The 23,468-nt window shown below is 38.4% G+C and overlaps 1 protein-coding gene across 2 annotated transcripts in view; it reads left to right on the forward strand.

Moving 5' to 3' along the window:
* Positions 1-8,308: 8,308 nt before the first annotated feature.
* The window catches only part of LOC124116703, a 41,460-nt gene continuing 26,300 nt past the window's right edge, over positions 8,309-23,468 (forward strand). Inside the window, exon 1 of one of the 2 annotated variants that reach the window (XM_048400320.1) lies at positions 8,309-8,856. The gene's annotated coding sequence lies outside the window, so the exon portion shown is untranslated. Of the gene's footprint in view, positions 8,857-11,702; positions 11,799-23,468 lie in introns of those variants that run through there. The other variant, XM_048400321.1, reaches the window with a different exon arrangement.

The raw sequence follows: 23,468 nt of genomic DNA on the forward strand, positions 1-23,468 counted from the left end.
TGGGGAAAATACACAAGAAACATAATGTTATGTGGAGTATTTATGTGGGCATGTGGTTCTTATAAATGAATATATTTGCTGATTTCAATATATTGATGTTATTCAGTCTTGAACTATTGTCACCAAAATGACGTCTAATTATGTATTGCAATAAATATATATGGATCAGTCAAACAGTCATAATTCGTATTTCATTGTAGTTTGCTTTATAGTTTGACCTTTATGGCATCTTCACTTACGGTATTGCAAACCTATTTAATGCCATTTTATAGCACGATCATAAAAGTGTCAGACACTGGTATTTGGCTATTGTCAACCAAATGCGCATCTGTTTTCATATTGTAAGATGCGTACGACTTTTCACGTTTATGATCATTATTACAGGGGTACTTCATAAGTGAGATTCTTTAGTTAAAATTAACCCAAACGCTATTACTGTTATGTCACTGCTGTAGACCATCGAATCTACCCAGACAATCCAATACGGCGACTTCCCCGCTATCCCCATTTACCTCACTCTGATTACACGACTGATAAGGTGAGATGTGAATATGAATTGTCAGTGCAAGAGAAACCTGATAACACATGCCGCTCCCGTCATCGGACGATACGCTTGTCTTACTCTCAAGCGAGATGCAGTGAATTCTACAGCATCTAGTAAATGTTGCTATTATGAGTTAGTCAAACCAATATTATTATATACTATTTTATATGCTATTTAACGGATGTAAATCTGACAAAGTTTTGAACATCATTATCAGAATGTAGATGTATTTCACAAAGATTAATGATTGAAGAAGGGAAGCACAATAATATACCCTAGAAATCAGAGATTGTATATCCAATGTTATCTAAATTCAGTGGAGGATGAATAATATGTTTGATCAATTTCCCTATTTGACTTCACCATGTATTCACATGGGGTTGTGTCAGGTAGACAATAAAGTTACATTTGTATATGTTTGTGACGAGTGCCACCGGTGGGGTAGGATACGCTCACATTTTCACATTACCAAGTATCATCCCTAATTGTTAGCTATTCATAAACAAATGCTCATGATACATTAAGAATCGTACAATAGACTCTTCTTGAGAGGAAATTTCTTGTGATTATGGAAACGTTTTTGTCATTTTTCGTGGTAAGAGACAACTAAATTGGATTGTGTTTCAGTGCGCGTGACTTAATGTATTATGTGCTACTGTACCCTGACGACGAGGAGCACCATTCATAACATATATTATTGGTTTGTCAGACTCGACTATTTACAGGCTGTTAGGACATTGACTCAATAATGCTGACTGCGATGTTAAGCAACAAAAAAATAAACTATAGTTCATGTTGTTCAGACTAAGTTATTAATATTGCAATTTATGTTCATTTGTTTATTATAATTATTTGTGTTTCAGGCAATGACTGTTGGGACTGAAGGACACCGCCCATATCGATAGTACCAAACCTAACCCCTGCCATCCCAAAAGTCTTGATATAATTTCGGGGTCGAAGCGGGAAAATGAGTAAAAGGAAAAGCACCTCAAATGAAAATGTACCCGGAAAAAGATCGAAAGGCACATCTATGCCATGTACAGAGACGAATAGTAATGACTCAGATGAAGTCGCATCTCTTACAAATTCCATTGGAAACCTGTACATACGCGATCCATCAAGCGAGGGTGGATGTATGCCTGCTCATGATGCATATATCAAATATCTAAAGGAAAACCACCCAGATTGCAATGAAAAGGTATACAGAGTGCCCTGGACATTCATTGGTACTTCCCCAGTAGGATTCAATAAAGACAGAGCACAAAACTATACATCACACAATGAAACATTCCCTGAATGGATACTGCCTGAAGGACAAATACGGGGCGACAATGCTGAAAAGCGAGTCGCTGACAGTTTAGAATGGCTACTCAAAACTGAAGAGAACCCAGCTTTCATCCTCGCTCCATATCACTTTAGATACTTCTGTAACAAAAAAGATGAACCACCTCCAGATGACAAAAATTTAAGCAATGAAAAGGGAGAACATGACATTGTTATGATTCATTTGAAGTATGGAATCTTCTTCATTCAAGTTAAAGGCTGTTGTGATTCTAATTACCATAAAAGACTTACAGAGGCTAGAGAACAGCTAAAAAGAGACATAACGTTTTTCAGTGACAATTTCAAGGACTATAGGGGAACCAAATCGGCCATTGTTGCATTACCAAATGTGAAGAAATCTATATCTAGTTGTCTAGTGGATTGCCATATGCCATGTCATTCTGAGGGACGTGAAGAAAGGGAAAGCAATTTAAAACAATGGTGGACAGAGAAAACAAAACAATGCACAGGTTTTTCATCATTTGCTGATTACTGCCGTGTTGTGGCGAAATACGTTGGGTACAAATCAACAGTTAAAGCACCAATGAATCAACTTCGGGAATCAATTCGATCTCCAGCTGAAGTTATCGCAGGAATAGGAAATCGTTACATGAACATTACGCTGACACCACAGCAAATTTACATCCTCAATAATCATTTTCCAAGACTCATTATTCGTGGTCAGCATGGAAGTGGCAAAACAACTATGCTTATTCTGAAAGCTAGAGAAATGATAGTTCAGAAAATATGTATCATCAGCATGGCCAAATCTCCACTACTTGAGGTTTTGGCAGATTCTGTCACATATGAAATGACTCCTTTGATGTCCAACAACATGATAACTGTGCAAGTGGATGACCATTCGAAACTAACAACGATGTTGCAGAGGTGTGCAGAGGAAGAACGGCATGTATTTATTGACGAGGTTCCCTCCAGTCTTGAGAATGATCAAACTTTAAAGAACGTTATCAACAGTTACCCCAACGAACGCTTCATTTGGGCAATAATGAGTTGCGAGAGAGATGACAATCTGAAACCAAGCCTTGGAGAAATCTTTCGAGGGTTTGCAATAGCTGTTCTCCACAAAGTCTTGAGATGCCCCCCTTCGATCTTCCAAAGCTGCAAGACGACTGAAAAGCTTGGAGAAACACACGATTTAGAAGAAACTGAAGTAAAACAATTCTTTAAGAACCCCGGACCGTCATCACAATCTCCACCCCGTTCACTTAAATGGTCCGATGTGACTGTTGTGAATGCAATGTCAGAGAAACCGGACATTATTCAATGGTTGGGAGCTCTGAAATGTCCCTTTGAAGAATTAGAAAACATGATAGACTATACAGAGGAACAATTCAAATCGAAAGCAGATGTATTGAAGAACACTGAAACGATTCTTGTCACAAACAGACTACCTCAAAGTTATGTTCAAGCTTACAATAGGATGACGGTTAGCAAAGGCGGTGAAATTTACATCAAAGAAGCCAACGTAGCTGATGAGACAGAGGTAGTTTCTAAGAAACAATTGGCGACATTATTGTGGTCACATGGTGTTTACACAACTGAAATAAAGGACTGCCTCAAAATCAACGAACAACAAATGAGAAAAGAAATTATATTTGTTGTCAAGCCATCTCTGTACTACTTCTTTGAAAAGCTTGGGTTCCCACTTGTTACTCCATGCGACATTAAAGAGGTTCTGAGACGAAATGCCATCCTGTTCACGAATGAACAAAACCTTGCAGGATTTGAAAGAAAAATGGTTCTTCGCGTCATTAAACGAAAGGTACATGCAAATAAGGAACTGCATCCAAATGAAGGACCCAACCCTCAAACAGTTGATCACACAGGACACACAGGAACAGTTGATCAATGCACAGACTGTCAACAGAAATTGCATGGTTATTTTCAAGAGCTTGGTCTAGTACCCCTCAATGCCAACAAACAAGGATCCGACAATGTCATAAAACAAGCATCCGACCGTGTCCTGGAACAAGGATCTAGCCTTGACATGGAACAAGGATCCAGCCGCGTCATGGAACAAGGATCCAGCAGTGTCACCAGCCGTGTCATGGAACAAGAATCCAGCCGCGTCATGGAACAAGGATCCAGCAGTGTCATGGAACAACAATCCAGCCGCGTCATGGAACAAGAATCCAGCCTTGTCATGGAACAAGGATCCAGCCGTGTCCTGGAACAAGGATCAAGCCGGATCATGGAACAAGGATCCAGCCGTGTCATGGAACAACAATCCAGCAGTGTCATGGAACAAGGATCAAGTCGTGACATGGAACAAGAATCCAGCTGTGTCATGGAACAAGGATCAAGCCGTGTCATGGAACAAGGATCCAGCAGTGTCATGGAACAAGGATCCAGCCGTGTCATGGAACAAGAATCCAGCAGTGTCATGGAACAAGGATCCAGCCGTGTCATGGAACAAGGATCCAGCCGTGTCATGGAACAAGGATCCAGCCGTGTTATGGAACAAGGATCGAGCCGTGTCATGGAACAAGAATCCAGCAGTGTCATTGAACAAGAATCCAACAATGACAAGGAACAAAGATCCAAAAATATCATGGAACAACACAAAAAACCCAGCAGTAAGCTAGGATTGTGTGATGTTATTGTTCTTGATGACAGAGAACTAACAAGGTATGACGTGGTTGGCTTGCTGCAAAAAATCGACATCGATACCGAGACCGACGAGGTTCAACCATACGGATATGAAAACAAGGTGGTTTATACAACTCCAGAAATGTTTAGAGGCTTAGAGAAAAAGGTTGTAGTAGTTGTCACTGACAATGGTTATACAGACTTGGCAGTTAGCAGATGTTCTTCACAACTGATTATATTAAAAACAGCTAGAGCTCAATCCGGGACTGCCATCTAGTTGAGTGGACTAAGGCCGACACAGACGAAGCTCAATTTGCTAAGATGGGTACATGTCATCTTGTTGTTAGTGTGCTTTCTTCTTCCTATTTGACAGAAAGCCACGATATGGCTGAAATACTGCCGATGTGACTTTACATTTTAACTCATTCACTCATTCTATGTAACAGTGATAATACCCTTAAGGCTCTACAGTGGTCTGATATCACAAGTTAAATATGTCATTAGCGGAGTGTGAGTGAGTATAATTGAGTTAGTGAGTATGGTTTTACGCTGCTTTCAGCAATGTTTCAGCAATAGCACGGAGGGACACCAGACATGGGTTCCCCCATTGTACCCGTGTATGGAATCGAACCCGAGGCTACGGCGTGACGAGCGAACGCTTTAGTCACTTTAGGGGGTGTACGGGGGCTTTTTCGAGCTGAGTTCTTGTACACCCAGTCTGTATGACGATATTTTTGCCATACTATCCGACTTGTATAGGTTATTTCAAATGGCTGCTGGCTAATCAAATAGCTTGATTCTTTTATGAGAAATGATATGTAGACAGAGAAAGTTAGGGTCTACCGTCCCTTTTGGGGGCTATTTCAGTGGTATGAAGGCATTTTAGTTTAATGAAGGAAGGCCCTAAGTGAAACAGGTCATAGATAGTTGCCCACGAAACATGAGCAGATTGTGATCAATCGAGCAACCGAAGTGAAGGTTCATTTGCCATGAACCTGTCAGCTACGATTTAAACATTTATACCATAAAACGCAATCACATGTAGACAAGTTTCGGACAGAAAAATATACAATAGCTAGAAAAGGTCAGTTGAAATGATAAGCTTTGTAGCAATTTTCAAAATGAATATAGATCTAGGTTTATATGATTTAACGTCATTTGAAAAATATTCATCTGTTTTAAATGTAAACCATGCCCATTTTGAATGTGTTTTCGCCATAATGTTCAAGATATATTAATAGTCGCACTTTGACATTGTTTGTAGTTTCGTTTTTTTATTTGTTGTTTACGCTGCATTCAGCAGTATTTCAGCTGTATCACAGCGGCATGTAAATAATCGTGTCTGGACCAGACAATACAATGATTGATATTATGAGCAACGGTTCACTCCGTAGGGATACGATGACACGTTATCAACCAAGTCACCGAGCCCTACCACCCGATCCATCAAGTCGTCTGTGACAACCAGCATAGGCTGCTTGGTGTCTATTCTTACCCGGAGGAGTTAAATACCTCAGCATGTATTATTGGTTATATCATTTAGCAATGTAATGTATATTTTGGTTTACCCTTGCCATATTCCCATTTAGTATTCCAGAACATCTCTTTAGAGCCTACTAATGAGGATCGGTGGATATAATGTGAGAAGGTTCGCTCCCATTGGTTGCACATGCCATTTTTCACACACTCCGATTTTGCCAGTTGTTACACAGAGGATGTGGTGATCAATTAAGATAACCTACTGTTGTAATGGAATAATCCAACTTACTTCGAAATAGGCCGATCTGCAGGAGATAAGATGCTGCGAGCTTGAGTCACAGTTTACTTAACTAATACATATTGGAAAAAACTAAACGGTACAGTTAATAGAAGTTTTCCCACTCTTTGATATTCTTTTAGTTTGACAACTCTGCAGGAGATGAGATGCTGGCGCAAGCTTGAGTCACAGTTCAGATTGCTCATACACTTTGGAAGATTCATTGTAAACTAAATCATAACATATAACAGAGTTGATATAAGTAGTCCATTTAAACTCACTTTACAATACAACTCCTGGATCATTTTGTTTCATGGGCATTTTGAAGCCGAAAACCTGTTAAAATGAAAGGTACTCCAACAACAGAGGTCTCATCGCACAAACAACTTGGTCAAATGTTACAGCAAGATGGCTTCTAGTAAAATCATATATATAATATTATTATTATTATTAAATTATTATATGTACAATTTACTTTTATTAATTTTAAATGTACTTGTAGGGTGAAGTGTTCAAATGGGCTTTGCCTGTTTACTAATCCCTTTCTAAATATTGTTTGAATCATAAATTAGTACACATATAAAGAAGCTCAAAACAATCTGGTTTATCTGTCTGGATCATTGTATTCTAGCAGCCAGCAAAGAGGAAGGGAGTCAACCGTGTAGACAACTCTCTCCTGTTTTGTTTTAATGTGTGTGACAAATGGGAGGATACCTGCACTACTGAGTGTGTGCCCTCATGGCATGGATCATTGCTCATGCTATCAACTGTTGGTCCAGACCCGTTTATTCACATGTCGTCGTGATATAACTAATGTTTGTTTGTTTGTTTGTTGTTTAACGCCGCACTCAGTAATATGCCAGCGGTATGACGGCGGTCTGTAAAAAATCCAGTCTTGACCAGACATTAGGCATCGATCTACGCAATTGGGAAACGATGAATTAACAAATTTAGATTCAATGTTTGCTGAAAGCAGAATCCTTTGTATGATATCGACAATCCACCCCAAACAGTAAGAGAATCTGTACTTTACTCAGAAAGTGTTATACCAAATATAATATGTGTTAGATATTCCTGGTGTATTTCACCCGGGATATCATTGTATGTGGTAAGACAAACAGTAACAGCAACTCTGATTATTTATTCCATCATATCCTGCTTCCAAGTGAACATTTTCTCCAGATGAGTCCATTCACATCTTTTATCCAATTTCTTGAGGGAGCATCTCAAATGTTTGATGTCGGATATAAATCTGAATACTTTATGTTTGGGAGCGGGATTAATATGTCTACAGGTTTGCAATTCTTGGCTTTTAAGATTCATGTCCATAACATAATTGCTCTAATTGTCATATTTGTAGACTGAACAAAAGTTTATCTTATTGTAAATGTGCAAATGTGAACTTTGTTTGATATTTTTTAGAAATTAAAGATTTATACTCATTGGTGGTTGACAAAGTAGACACAATTTATGGATAACAACTTCTTTAATACTGTAAAGGCGACGTTTAGATCCTTATGCCGTTGTCAAGCAAGACTGAATGAGGAACATTGTAAAGAATATAAACAGTAGGTGGAGGATTACCAGTTGCGGATTGGTGGTTGGTTCTTTATTCAAAATATCGCAAATTTTAATTCTTTAATTCACAGTATACCTAGTAAATTTGCATCTGTTGTTCACACGCGATGAATGATATATTTAGATGTCGTTAACTAGACATGAGGTTGATGTATTGAAAGTACTACCAGATCTATCAAATCTATGCATATTGTTCACATCAATTTTTCAAGTCAAACATTCATGTGTGTGTGTGTGTGTGTGCGTGCGTGCGTGCGTGCGTGCGTGCGTGCGTGCGTGCGTGCGTGCGTGCGTGCGTGCGTGCGTGCGTGCGTGCGTGCGTGCGTGCGTGTGTGTGTGTGTGTGTGCTTATCTAGAGATTTTAAATCAGCTATCAGTTTTGTCAAAATTATTTTTGTGTGTGGCTATCATTGGCTATATATGTTAAAGCAGCTATTATTGTAATATTTTATGTATATCTTTATATCTTTAGTATAGTTTTGTCAAAATTATGTGAATTTTCTCTACTAACATAAAGGGGCTATTCATTTTTATTAAGTGACCAATAACGAGTTTCTGTTGTTTACAGTGCTAACCCACTGTAAACCCAACTCAACATGAATACCCCACTCCGACACAGCACACTGACTACGAGCCGACCAAACAATGGATACTTGATACATTTCGCTGTTCTAAGCCATAAATAGGTTTTAACCAAACACGCGGATGTACATTTGAATCTCTTACCGTTCTTGGCCCTTTCTGTATTTACAAGTACAATTCAAACTACACAATTCTGCTATCCGTGTACTTTGTAATGTAGAAATGACGATAGATAGTTTTCCAAAGTTTAGAAACGATCACATCTTGCCATAACTGAGTTCGGTACTCGGGATTACTTTTATCACTGTATTTTAATCTTTACGCGCATTCTGATTAGTTTGTCGTATACGCCGACGTGGACAATCCTTCTTGCAGGTTAAGGACAGGGGCGTGTGGTGTGACGAATGACACAAAATCATACGAGCAAAATGTGCATTGGTCATCGGTCATCATTTGATTGAAGGTACGATATATTCTAAATATTATTAGTAGTAGTACTAGTTGTATTATTATTGTTGCTGTTGTTGTTGCTGTTGGTTTTCTTGTTGTTTGGATATCTGTGTAAGCGTGTGTCAACTTGATTTTGCATGTAATTGCGTCATGTTTATGAAATGTCAAACGGGAACCGTGGAACTTATTATTAAATGTATAACTTGGAAGTTCCTTGCGTAAAATTACCCACTGGCTAATGGGGTTACTGGTTCCTCTCTGGGTCTGCCATTTAACTGTTTAAAAAAATACCGAAAGCTCCGTCTTATCTACAAATGGAACTATCCCCGGGGCAGTCGCGCTCACCGACACATGCGACACATGTAAGGAAATGAAACCAACTGAAACATCAGCCGTAATGCTTTTAAAGTTGTGATCTCAATTGGTACGAGGCTGCTCACGATACCTTGGTCGATATTTGAATTACTGACGAAGTTATTTTTAATTGTCAACAAGAGAGGAGTCACCTGTGATTATGTGGCCAACACGTTTGTAGCAGTGCCATGACTCTTGGCAACCTCAAGTACTGGAATTTACTTCATGAGCTGCCAGTTCCACGTTCAGCAACACGTCTATACCCGAAAAACTTGTATGAAACAATGTTCGAGAAGGAAAATAAAACTGTTGATGGTTCTCAAAACTTAAAATATTGTCGTTCATTTAGGGAAACTGATTTTGTTTGTCTGAGAACATTACTGGTAAGTAGGGAAGGAAATATACTGTTTGAAAAGGGGAAAACTATTTTCTTCCATTTTCAGTTAAGTTCAGTGACACTTTGGTCTTGACACATGAGATTATAAATACATTACAATATCAGCCTAGTTTATGGAATATAAACTACGTTGATTAGAAAAAAATAACTCAGATTTGAAAAAAAGGAAGTGGAACAGAACATTTTTTCTGTACCTGTTCAGTATGTGCTCTTGGTGTCATAGCTACCGGATATTGATTACACTTACCTACACAACGTGGTTAATCCGGATATCGATCGGATTTCAAGGAAAAGCCATGCATTTCTCAGAATGCTAGTAAACATTTTATGAACTGTGTCTTAAGCGGCGCAGTTTATGTTTAGTATGTGTTGGAACTACGATATGCCTTGATCAATCATACTACCAAATGACAGTAAGCACATAATGACATCGTTTAAATGTAGAAGTAACCTGTTTCATAAATGCATCCATATAATACGTCACAAATTGCTAAATACCCCTATGTCACATGTTACCGCCTCACATACACCTGATGGGGTAGCCGAGTTGTGATAGCGTTAATGTGTTGTGTCCTGTGCCGGGTTTCCAATTTCTCATTAGTGAAGTGCGTGACATCCATTTCACATGCAATGGTACAGTGTGATTCGTTCTCACTTACTACGAAACCGTACCCGACCATGGCCACGCTGCTACTTAGATGTATGCATTGTGGGTAAAATTACCACGTGTGCACATTTGTGACATTCTCACGTAATGTAAAGCCTATTTTGACGTTTGATGAATATAAATGATTCTAACCTTATGTCGTGTATCTAACTCCATGTGAAGTTATATTTGAAAACAAGATATAACGTATGAAAACCACCTGAGCATAAACGTCTTTATCTGAGTGTAGTTTCGTGACCTGATAAAATCATTTGGAATCGATAGATAAATATAAGGAAATATACACACGTTGAATCTATAGCGTATTTTGTCAGTGATCTACATGAATTTATGCAAACTGACAAAAGTCCATGATCCTTGACAAAACACCCGCCTTTAACATGTGTACCTCGCATCCTTGACAACACACCCACCTTTAACGTGTATACCTCGCATACTTCACAACGCACCCGCCTTTAACGTGTATACCTCGCATCCTTGACAGCACACCAACCTTTAACGTGTATACCTCGCATCCTTGACAGCACACTCACCTTTAACGTGTATACCTCGCATCCTTGACAGCACACTCACCTTTAACGTGTATACCTCGCATCCTTGACTACACACTCACCTTTAACGTGTATACCTCGCATCCTTGACTGCACACCCACCTTTAACGTGTATACCTCGCATCCTTGACAACACACCCACCTTTAACTTGCTTTCCCCGCATCCTTGACAAGACACCAACCTTTAACGTGTATACCTCGCATCCTTGACAACACACCCACCTTTAACTTGTTTTCCCCGCATCCTTGACAACACACCCACCTGTAACGTGTAAACCTCGCATCCTTGACAACACACCCACCTTTAACGTGTATACCTCGCATCCTTAACAACACACCCACCTTTAACTTGTTTTCCCCGCATCCTTGACAACACACCCACCTTTAACGTGTATACCTCGCATCCTTGACAACACACCCACCTTTAACGTGTAAACCTCGCATCCTTGACAACACACCCACCTTTAACGTGTATACCTCGCATCCTTGACAACACACCCACCTTTAACGTGTATACCTCGCATCCTTGACAACACACCCACCTTTAACGTGTAAACCTCGCATCCTTGACAACACACCCACCTTTAACGTGTATACCTCGCATCCTTGACAACACACCCACCTTTAACGTGTATACCTCGCATCCTTGACAACACACCCGTATCCCGTCTTGATGTCTTATGATATATTCGATAATCTTTAAAGTGTGTTATAGTGGTCGTTCAAATATTGAGTGTAATCTTATACACCTTGACTACATTCAAGGTAGCTGCACCTGAATGACCCTACGGACCCGCAAGAGTTACTACCCTTGGTACATGATATTCAATCATGGCCGCGTGTGTTCGCAGCCACTGAACTATCAATTATGTCTCTGAGTTAAAAAACGTCTACGATATACACAAACGGTTTGTTGAAAGGGAATAAGCAATTAAGGAAGGTTGCACACTGTTCAAAAGGGAAACTATTCTTCAATTTCATCTCAGGTAAGTTCAATCTGGTCTCGACACATTAGGTTAAAAATACATGGTTAAGCATGATTTGAAATATCAACTGGGCTGAATATAATAATTGTATATACAGTGATGTAACCATTTACTCGGTTGTCTCGGGTACACCAATTCATTGTTACTATACGTGATTATTAGTAGGTCACCCCAAACCCTGAAGTCCTTGCAGTGAAATGGACGAAGAATGAAGTTTGAGGGTCTGTTTGTATATGACGCATACTCTTTGCAAACCTGCAGACGAAAAAATACATAACATTCAATATGTATCGGATGCCATGTTGTCTGACCATAAACTGACACCAATTACGTCATAATCTAAGGGGGATAACTTGGGCCTGTTTAGCTCAGAAAACCAAGGCCTCATAACGGCATGATATTTTCACACTTATTGTGAGCTTCGTACTTGCACGTTGACAAAAACGCGTATATATATTGTCAAACACTGATACTAAGTAATTAAAAAAATGCGTTTTGTTTCAAATAAGAATGAAAATGATTTTATTCCAATTCCGTTTCCTCTTATTAAGTTTGTGCATTCTACCAATGACAACGTGACGCACTGACTTCATCCACCCTGAAAGACATTCAACAGGTTCCTCTCTTTTGGCCCATATTTTGGCCCAATGCTTCGACAGCATCTATAATTATTTTAAAGTTGTAATCCCAATTGGTAGGATGCTGCTTACGATATTTCGGTCTCTATTTAATAACTGATGAAGATTGTTATTGTCAACATTGAAGAAGTCACCTTTGATTATTTGACTACATGTTGGGAGCAGCCACAAGTAGTGGAATTTATATCATGAGCTGCCAAGTCCACGTTCTGCAACACTTGCCTTTAACTGAACAAATGAAATACTGTTCGTATTGGAAAATATAATTGTTGGTGGTTCCTGAAATTTGACAAACTATTGTTGATATGTACGTCCAAAAAGTGGACTTCTGATGGTGATGCATCTAGTATATGTTGTTATTATAAACTAGACAAACCATTATTATTATATACTGTAATAACGAGTGTAATCTTACACATGCTGCGTGCTGAGTAACTGCACATATGTATCCCTATGGACCCGCAAGCGTTACTTCCCTTGACACACTTTTCATTTATAGATTTCACAATATTTCATCACGGCCGCTTGTGTTCGCGGCCACTGAACTTCAATCAGTTATCTCCCTCCGTTACAAACACGCACGAAATACTCACAATAGTTGTTGAAGTGGAATAAATAATTGCGGAAAGAAGCCCAGAAACAAATTTCTTCAATCATATGGTAAGTTCAGTGACAAGTTGGTCTCGACGCATGAGGTTAAAAATGCATGGCAATATGAGAATGACTAGACACATCAACTGCGTCTATTATAATTATTATAAATGCAGTAATGTAACCGTTGTTTCGGCTACACCAATTCACGGTCAGCGCACGTGAGTTTTGGTGATAACGCGTACACTTCCTCAGATTAACACTGCTCGGAGACGCAAATATGGTATAAAATTCAATAATGAGAATTTACTCAAATGTAAAGTATTATCCCAGTGAAATAACATTCACTCAAATACGCTATGTGTGACAGTGTTATGTTCTTTTATTTGTATTTTTAGTTCATTGATATTCCTCGTGTATTTCACCTGGGATATCATTGTATATGGTAAGACTAACAGTAACAGCAACTCTGATTATGTATTCCATCTTATCCTGCTACCACGTGAATATTTTCACCAGATGAGTCCATTCACATCTTTTATCCAATTTCTTGAGGGAGCATCTCACGAGTTTGATGTCGGATATAAATCCTAATACTTTATGTTTGGGCGTCGGGTTAGCAAGTCTACAAGTTTGCTATTGGACAAAAGCAATTCAAAGCCTTCACAGTTCATGTCCATAACATAACTGCTCCAATCGTCATATCTTTACACTGAACAATAATTGTATCTTCTTGTAAATGTGCAAATGAGTATTTGTTTCACACTGATAGTTTTAAGAAATTAAAAGAATTATACTGAATAGGTGGTTGGTTCTTAATTTGAAATGTAGCAAACTTTAAATTCTTTAATTCACAGCATACCTAGTAATTTGGAATGTGTTGTACACACACGATGAATGAGATATTTAGGTGTCTTTACCTTGACATGAGGTTTGATGTGTTCACCCTGAAACAAACAAATCTATAAAGGCCATGATATTGTTCAAATCGTTTTTTTACATTTCAAGTCAAACATTCATATGAGTACAATATGCTGTTGCGGCTCGTATGTATTTGATACCATATCTTTTATTTACACAGATGTCAGTTCGACCACACAATACTCTTTGAAATTTAATCGTCTTTTCTCTCAAGATGATGAACAGGCATGCTATTCGGTGGTCTTACGGTTATATTTGTTATATACTAGTATAAACTCAAAAGCACAACGAGCAAACATGTCCTAGTGGAGACTGTTTACTCTGTAGGTAAAGATTCTTGAAGGTCTGTAACATTATATAATGATCTCATTGTCTTCTTTTTTTGGATACCCGTATACGCCTTAGTTCAATGACATTTTGTACTTCATGTAATTGCGTCATGTTTATGAAATGTCACAAGACAACTCCCGACACCGTTTTCACATTCAGTTTCAATAAAACCAATTCTGTCAGTATTTATAGCTGTATTTCAATGATATATATTCTCTTAATAATTCTACATTTATTCTTTTTAATGTTCGGAATAATGTACTTGTGACTCATTTGTCTTGGATTTTATTGGTATATGATTTTAAGTGTAACAGCAAACAAGTTTAAATGTTATTGAGGGGAAATGAATTACCGATAACGATCATGTTCGATCTGTTATCATTTATTAATATAATATTATAATTAGGGATGGCAACAAAACAGAAAATGTGCAGCATATATATTTCCCTTAAGAAATTTTAAAATCTTTAATGGTTATCTTAAACGTTAAAAAGCATCAATTAAGAATCTATTTTGTAGCATTTGTAGCTATGTTTTAATTGTCTCAAGATACCAATACCGTAATAACTTGAGGTGTTCATTTAATTTGTATTTCATTTTATAGCTTTGATTTCTAACAATATAGATGTCTATATTACATCAGTCATTACCAGTGCTAGCTCAATAGTCAGTGTCTAACACAGAGTTCTCAGAGCTAAATGTCGAGGTGTGTATTACCTTTTCAGAATATATTTTAATGTGAAAACAATGTAGTCTAAATTTGTCAGGTGTCTACAGGGTCTGTCAATGTTGCCTATAGTTTTTAATGAGTATTCTGTTGCTTTAACCTTTACTGAACTGTGTCGCGGTTATGAAGAATTACTCCTATGTAATTTTAGAAATCCTTACCCAAATCCTTATAAGCGTCATGGTAAGTTTATTCATTCTTGAAATATGAAAAATAATTCAGTTATATTTCCTTATATAGTGAATCCGTAACCTAAGCAATGCCGTTTGGGGTTCAATCATTGTACCCATGCCATGAATACCACTCATTCACAAGCACACTTACGCACACAGTAACACACACATGCGCAAACATACATAATAACACATAATAGCACACACACACACACACACACACACACACACACACACACACACACACACACACACACACACACACACACACACACACACACACTCACACACACACAGAGAGAGAGACAGACAGAGACACACACACACAGAGAGACAGAGAGATAGAGAGAGAGAGTAACACAGACACACACACACACACACACACACACACACACACACAGGGGTTAATCAGTGCGATAGTTGTGAACGCATGTGGCGTTATACTTCGTTTCACCTCACCACATCTGCTGTCATGGCTCCCGATCAGCGATTTAACATTCATCCCCTCAGACATGGGACATAAGTTCATACGACAGCGCCGCTATTTTTAGAACGTTTGAAAAATAGGTCACAGCTTTCCAAGAAACCTCTCGCTCCCCGGGAAACTTACATACCGCTCACGTAACCATGCACACAAACAATCACAAACTGTTCTTTTCTATATGGAAACCATCGACCGCAACCAACGCGCTGTTTAACTACTGTCATTAGACAGAGAATTTTACAAGGCGGTGTGTTAAGGTATGAGTGCGATATCCCAACTTATTTATTTTGTCCTCTTTTCGGTTGGGGAAAATACACAAGAAACATCATGTTATGTGGAGTATTTATGTGGGCATGTGACTTACGACATGCATGGGTACTTATAAATGAATATATTTGCTGATTTCAATATATTGATGCTATTCAGTATTGAACTATTGTCACCAAAATCACGTCTAATTATGTATTACAATAAATACACATGGATCAGTCACACAATCATAATTCGTAATTCATTGTAGTTTGCTTTACAGTTTGACCTTTATGGCATCTTCACCTACGGTATTGCAAACTTATTAAATGTCATTTTATAGCACGATCATGAAAGTGTCAGACACTGGTATTTGGCTATTGTCAACCAAATGCGCATCTGTTTTCATATTGTAAGATGCGTACGACTTTTCACGTTAATGATCATTATTACAGGGGTACTTCATAAGTGAGTGATTCTTTAGTTTAAAATTAACCCAAACGCTATTACTGTTACGTCACTGCTGTAGACCATCGAATCTGCCCAGACAATCCAGTACTGTGACTTCCCCGCTATCCTCATTTACCTCACTCTGATTACACGACTGATAACGTGAGATGTGAATATAAATTGTCAGTGCAAGAGAAACCTGACAACACATGCCGCTCCCGTCATCAGACGATACGCTTGTCTTACTCTCAAGCGATATGCAGTGAATTCTACAGCATCTAGTAAATGTTGCTATTATGAGTTAGTCAAACCAATATTATTATATACTATTTTATATGCTATTTAACGGATGTAAATCTGACAAAGTTTTGAACATCATTATCAGAATGTAGATGTATTTCACAAAGATTAAAGATTGAAGAAGGGAAGCACAATAATATACCCTAGAAATCAGAGATTGTTTATCCAATGTTATCTAAATTCAGTGGAGGATGAATAATTATGTCTGATCCATTTCCCTATTTGACTTCACCATGTATTTACATGGGGTTGTGTCAGGTAGACAATAAAGTGACATTTGTATATGTTTGTGACGAGTGCCACCGGTGGGGTAGGATACGCTCACATTTTCACATTACCAAGTATCATCCCTAATTGTATCTATTCATAAACAAATGTTCATGATACAGTCGGAATCGTACAATAGACTCTTCTTGAGAGGAGATTTCTTGTGATTATGGAAACGTTTTTGTCATTTTTCGTGGTAAGAGACAACTAAATTGGATTGTGTTTCAGTTCGCGTGACTTAATATATACTGGCCACATAAAGAAACTGTGCACGGAGAAAATATAGATATAAGGGCACACCGTCCTTATATGAAATATAGGTTTGAACACAGCAATTATTGGAGACATTCAAACGCTCATGCATGTGCCATGGGATATGACGTCATTGGTGGGGCCTATGGACGTGCAATGTGTTACTGCACGTGCATCCTGTGCAGCTGTACACAGCATGTGCAACTGAAAATTCGCTGTCACTTTGGAAAGCATGATCTGTGGTCATTCAAAAATTCAAAACTTCTCAGGCGCAGACACAAGCATATCACAAGCAAATCATGCCAGCGTCATGAAGCCATTGGAATGATCCGAGCGGGAATGAGGCAACAACAGGTGGCAACACACTTCGTAACACGATATCATGGAAAAAGGAAAAGGAAAGGAATGACCACAGGCCTCAGAATCTAATCTCTGTAGCCAAGACCGGTGAGATTGCCCTGAACAACCACCAAAGGGGTTCGGTGCCGTGCTGTTATCCCACCCCAAATCATCACAGAGCCACCTCCAAAATGATTCCTCTCCACAATACAGTTGCGTGCACAACGTTCTCCCAAACGCCGGTAGACACGTTGGCGCCCGTCACTATGGGAAATGTTGAACCTCGATTCATCTGTAAAGACAACATTTTCATTCGTGGACAGCATGGAAGTGGCAAAACAACAATGCTTATTCTGAAAGCTAGAGAAATGATAGCTCAGATAATATGTATCATCGGCATGGCCAAATCTCCACTACTTGAGGTTTTGGCAGATAAGTCACATATGACATGACTCCTTTGATGTCCAACAACAAGATAATTGAGCAAGTGGGTGACCATTCGAAACTAACAACGGTGTTGCAGAGGTGTGCAGAGGAAGAACGGCATGTATTTATTGACGAGGTTCCCTCCAGTCTTGAGAATGATCAAACTTTAAAGAACGTTATCAACAGTTACCCCAACGAACGCTTCATTTGGGCAATAATGAGTTGCGAGAGAGATGACAATCTGAAACCAAGCCTTGGAGAAATCTTTCGAGAGTTTGCAATAGCTGTTCTCCTAAAAGTCTTGAGATGCCCCTCTTCGATCTTTCAAAGCTGCAAGACGACTGAACAGCGTGAAGAAACACTCAAATTAGAAGAAGTAAAAGATTTCTTTGAGAAGGTCGGACTGTCATCACAATCTCCACCCTGTTCACTTAAATGGTCCGATGTGACTGTTGTGAATGTAATGTCAGAGAAAACGGACATTATTCAATGGTTGGGACCTCTGAAATGTCCCTTTGAAGAATTAGAAAACATGATAGACTATACAGAGGAACAATTCAAATCGAAAGCAGATGAATTGAAGAACACTAAAACGATTCTTGTCACAAACAGACTACCTCAAAGTTATGTTCTCTCTTACAAAAAGATCACGGTTAGCAAAGGTGGTTAAATGTACATCAAAGAAGCCAACGTAGCTGATGAGACAGAGGTAGTTTCTAAGAAAACTAAATTGGCGACATTATTGTGGTCGCATGGTATTTCCACAGCTGAAATAAAGGACTGTCTCAACATCAACGAACAACAAATGAGAAAACACAAAGAACGAAACATGAAAGACAACACAAATGAAATTATATTTGTTGTCAAGCCATCTCTGTACTACTTCTTTGAAAAGCTCCGGTTCCCACTGGTTACTCCATGCGACATTGAAGAGGTTCTGAGACGAGATCCAGTTGATCACACAGGACACACAGGAAGAGTTGATCAATGCACAGACTGTCAACAGGAATTGCGTGGTTATTTTCAAGAGCTTGGTCTTGTACCCATCAAGGCCAACAAACAAGGATCCGACAATGTCATGGAACAAGCATCCGCCGTGTCATGAGACAAGAATCCCATGCTCACAAGGAACAAAGATAAAAAAATATCATTGAACAACACAAAAAACCAGCAGTAAGCTAGGATTGTGTGATGTTATTGTTCTTGATGACAGAGAACCAAAAAGGTATGACGTGGTTGCCTTGCTGCAAAAAATCGACATCGATACCGAGACCGACGAGGTTGAACCATACGGATATGAAAACAAGGTGGTTTATACAACTCCAGGAATGTTTAGAGGCTTAGAGAAAAAGGTTGTATTTAGTTGTCACTGGCAATGGTTATACAGACTTGGCAGTTAGCAGATGTTCTTCTCAACTGATTATATTAAAAACAGATAGAGCTCAATCCGGGACTGCAATCTAGTTGAGTGGACTAAGGGCGACACAGACGAGGCTCAGTTTGCTAAGATGGGTACATTTCATCTTGTTGTTAGTTGCTTTCTTCTTTCTATTTGACAGATAGCCACGATTAGGCTGAAATACTGCCGATGTGACTTTAAGTTTTAACTCATTCACTCATTCTATGTAGCAGTGATAATATCCTTAAGGCTCTACAGTGGTCTGATATCACAAGTTGAATATGCCATTAGCGGAGCGTGAGTGAGTTTAATTGAGTTAGTGAGTATGGTTTTACGCTGCTTTCAGCAATGTTTCAGCAATAGCACGGAGGGACACCAGACATGGGTTTCCCCCATTGTACCCTGGTATGGAATCGAACCCGAGGCTACGGCCTGACGAGCGAACGCTTTAACCACTTTAGGGAGTGTACGGTTTTTTTAGCTGAGAAAGTTTTTGTACACCCACGCTGTATGCCGATATTTTTGCCATACTATCCGACTTGTATAGGTTATTTCAAGATGGCTGCTGGCTAATCAAATAGCTTGATTCTTTTATGAGAAATGAAATGTAGACAGAGAAAGTTAGGGTCTAACGTTCCTTTTGGGTGCTATTTCAGTGGTATGAAGGTATTTAAGTTAATGAAGGAAGGCGCTAAGTGAAACAGGTCATAGATAGTTGCCCACAAAACATGAGCAGATTGTGATCAATCGAGCAACCGAAGTGAAGGTTCATGTGCCATGAACCTGGCAGCTACGATTTAAACATTTATACCATAAAACGCAATCACATGTAGACATGTTTCGGACAGAAAAAAACACAATAGCTAGAAGAGGCCAGTTGAAATGATAAGCTTTTTAGCAATTTTCAAAATAAATATAGATCTAGGTTTATATGATTTAACGTCATTTCAAAAATATTCATCTGTTTTAAATGTAAACCATGCCCATTTTGAATGTGTTTTCGCGATTATCTTTAAGATATATTCAAATTCGAACTTTGACATTGTTTGAAGTTTTGTTTTTTATTTGTTGTTTACGTTGCATTCAGCAATATTTCACCTGTATCACAGAGGCTTGTAAATAATCGAGTCTGGACCAGACAATACAATGATTGATATTATGAGCAACGGTTCTCTCCGTAGGAATACGATGACACGTTATCAACCAAGTCACCGAGCCCTACCACAAGATCCATTAAGTCGTCTGTGACAACTAGCATAGGCTGCTTGGTGTCTATTCTTACCCGGAGGAGTTACATACCTCAGCATGTATTATTGGTTATATCATTTAGCAATGTAATGTATATTTTGGTTTACCCTTACCATATTCCCATTTAGTATTCCAGAACATCTCTTTAGAGCCTACTAATGAGGATCGGTGGATCTAATGTGAGAAGGTTCGCTCCCATTGCTTGCACATGCCATTTGTCACACACTCCGATTTTGCCAGTTGTTACACAGAGGATGTGGTGATCAATTAAGTCAACCTACTGTTGTAATGGAATAATCCAACTCACTTCGAATTAGGCCGATCTGCAGGAGATAAGATGCTGCGAGCTGAGTCACAGTTTACTTAACTAATACATATTGGAAGAAAAACTCTATTATTGTAAACTAACTAAACGATACAGTTAATAGAAGTATTCCCACTCTTTGATATCCTCTGCAGGAGATGAGATGCTGGCGCAAGCTTGAGTCAGAGTTCAGATTGCTAATACACTTTGGAAGATTCATTGTAAACTAAATCATAACATATATCAGAGTTGATATAAGTAGTCCACTTAAACTCACTTTACAATACAACTCCTGGATCATTTTGTTTCATAGGCATTTTGAAGCCCCAAACCTGTTAAAATGAAAGGTACTCCGACAACAGAGGTCTCATCGCACAAACACCTAGATCAAATGTTACAGCAAGATGGCTTCTGGTAAAAACATATATATAATATTATTATTATTATTTTATTATTATATGTACAGTTTACTTTTAATTATTTTAAATGTACTTATGAGGTGAAGTGTTCAAATGGGCTTTGCCTGTTTACTAATCCCTTTCTAAATATTGTTTAAATCATAAATTAGTACACATATAAAGAAGCTCAAAACAATCTGGTTTATCTATCTGGATCATTCTATTCTAGCAGCCAGAAAAGAGGAAGGGAGTCAACCGTGTAGACAACCCTCTCCTGTTTTGTTTTAATGCGTGTGACAAACGGGAGGATTCCTGCGCTACTGAGTGTGTGCCCTCATGGCATGGATCATTGCTCATGCTATCAACTGTTGGTCCAGACCCGATTGTCTGATTGTCTGGTCCAGACTTGATTATTAACAGACGGCCGTCATATAGCTGGAATATTGCTGAGTTTGGCGTTAAACAACAAACAAAACATATCTTTGTAAGTTGTATTTTTAACTTAATATTGTATGTCATATGATTACGTCAGATTAAAGAAAAGTCACAAGACAACCTCCAACCCTAAAACTTACTATCAAATGTGTTACTAGAAGTTCCTGAGGTTAAGTTACCAATCGATAGTCCATGGTACATAAATTTCATGGTTATATATGAAAAATGCTTGTTGTCTCCATGTGATAAATATTAACTTGCCAAAGGGTTACTGGGTACTTATTATAACTGTACATGAAATATATCGAAAGTAATATCTTGTATGCCAATCCAACTATCCCCAGTGAAGCTACGTTCATCAACGCAACACAAATCTCGCGGCTATACGTGGATAAGGAAAGTGAACTCAACTGAACAAAGTAGATGTGTGTTGAATAGACAAGTGTTCTGATGGAAGTCTGTCCTGTATTGTAATCCTACCCACATCAGAGTAGCCCGCTCCAAGGAGAGAAGTAACCTAGTGTGCTGCACTGAGAAAGTTTACAATATCATAATATATTGTATCCGCACATTTTGGAAAAGATGAATGCTCTGTAGAATGTTTCCGACTTGGAAACAATATTTGCACTTCCATTTTAATCGATTCAATGATAGTGAATGTGCTAACGTTCACAAATTAGAATAATAACATTGCGACGACTATTCGAAAACGAATACGCCACTAAACCTAGGGAGGACATGGCTTTCCCAGATTTCTATAAAGTACAGATTCCATGAGAGATAAGATGTGTTACAGTTAATGCCCCAATTAGTTTCCCAAAATGTCCGACAGTATTTCAAGTTTCAAGAACCACCAACAATTTCATTTTCCTATACAAACACCATATCATCTAGGTTGTTCAGTTGTAGGAAAGTGTTACAGGACATTGACTTGGCTGCTCATGATGTAAATTCCACTACTTGTGACTGCCAAGACTCATCACATTGCTACCAACCTGTAGACCATATGACTAAAATCTCATAACAAATTCGCATGGTGAGTAAGTGAGTTGGGTTTAACGCGATTTTTAACAGTATTCCAGTTATATCACGGCATGTCAGCTTAATGTGGGAGGAAAGTCCGAAGTGATGCAGGCCTCAGACGTCACTTGGGGTAAATTGTCAGTTCACAATTCAACTTATCCTGGATTACCAGTAGTTGTCTAAACTTAACCTGCATGTAGCTGACATACCCCTTGTGAAATATCAATATGAATAGATTGTATATGAATGGCCCGAGGAACATCGGCCTACGTTGTCTTCAAATTAAGCTTTTATAAACTTTATTAACTCTTAAAACAGCGCCAAAGGACTAAAATGTAAACAAACTATCTTTCATTAAAGTAAATTAGTTACATATGAAAATATATTGTTTTGTAACTGGTGGCTATTTCAGTTACTTGAAAATATGTATCACCTATAGTACATATCAAAATGGATATTAAACTGAATTACATTTGGAAAGCCAAATAGATCGTCAGAGATGGATGTCGCAGTTATGTGCCGTTAACTGAATGTAAGCAAATGCACATGCGTACATTTAAATCTTCACCGTGCATGACCCTGTCTGTGTTAACATCAACAATTCTGTTATCCATCTACTTTATAAGGTGGAAATGACGATACACAGACTTTTTTATATCACATATTGTCATAATTGATTTAGGTACCTTTATCAACGTACTTCAATCTTAACGTGC

Source organism: Haliotis rufescens, unplaced genomic scaffold (assembly GCF_023055435.1).
Source record: "Haliotis rufescens isolate VD_foot unplaced genomic scaffold, xgHalRufe1.0.p SCAF_2, whole genome shotgun sequence".
Classification (NCBI taxonomy): Eukaryota; Metazoa; Mollusca; class Gastropoda; order Lepetellida; family Haliotidae; genus Haliotis; species Haliotis rufescens.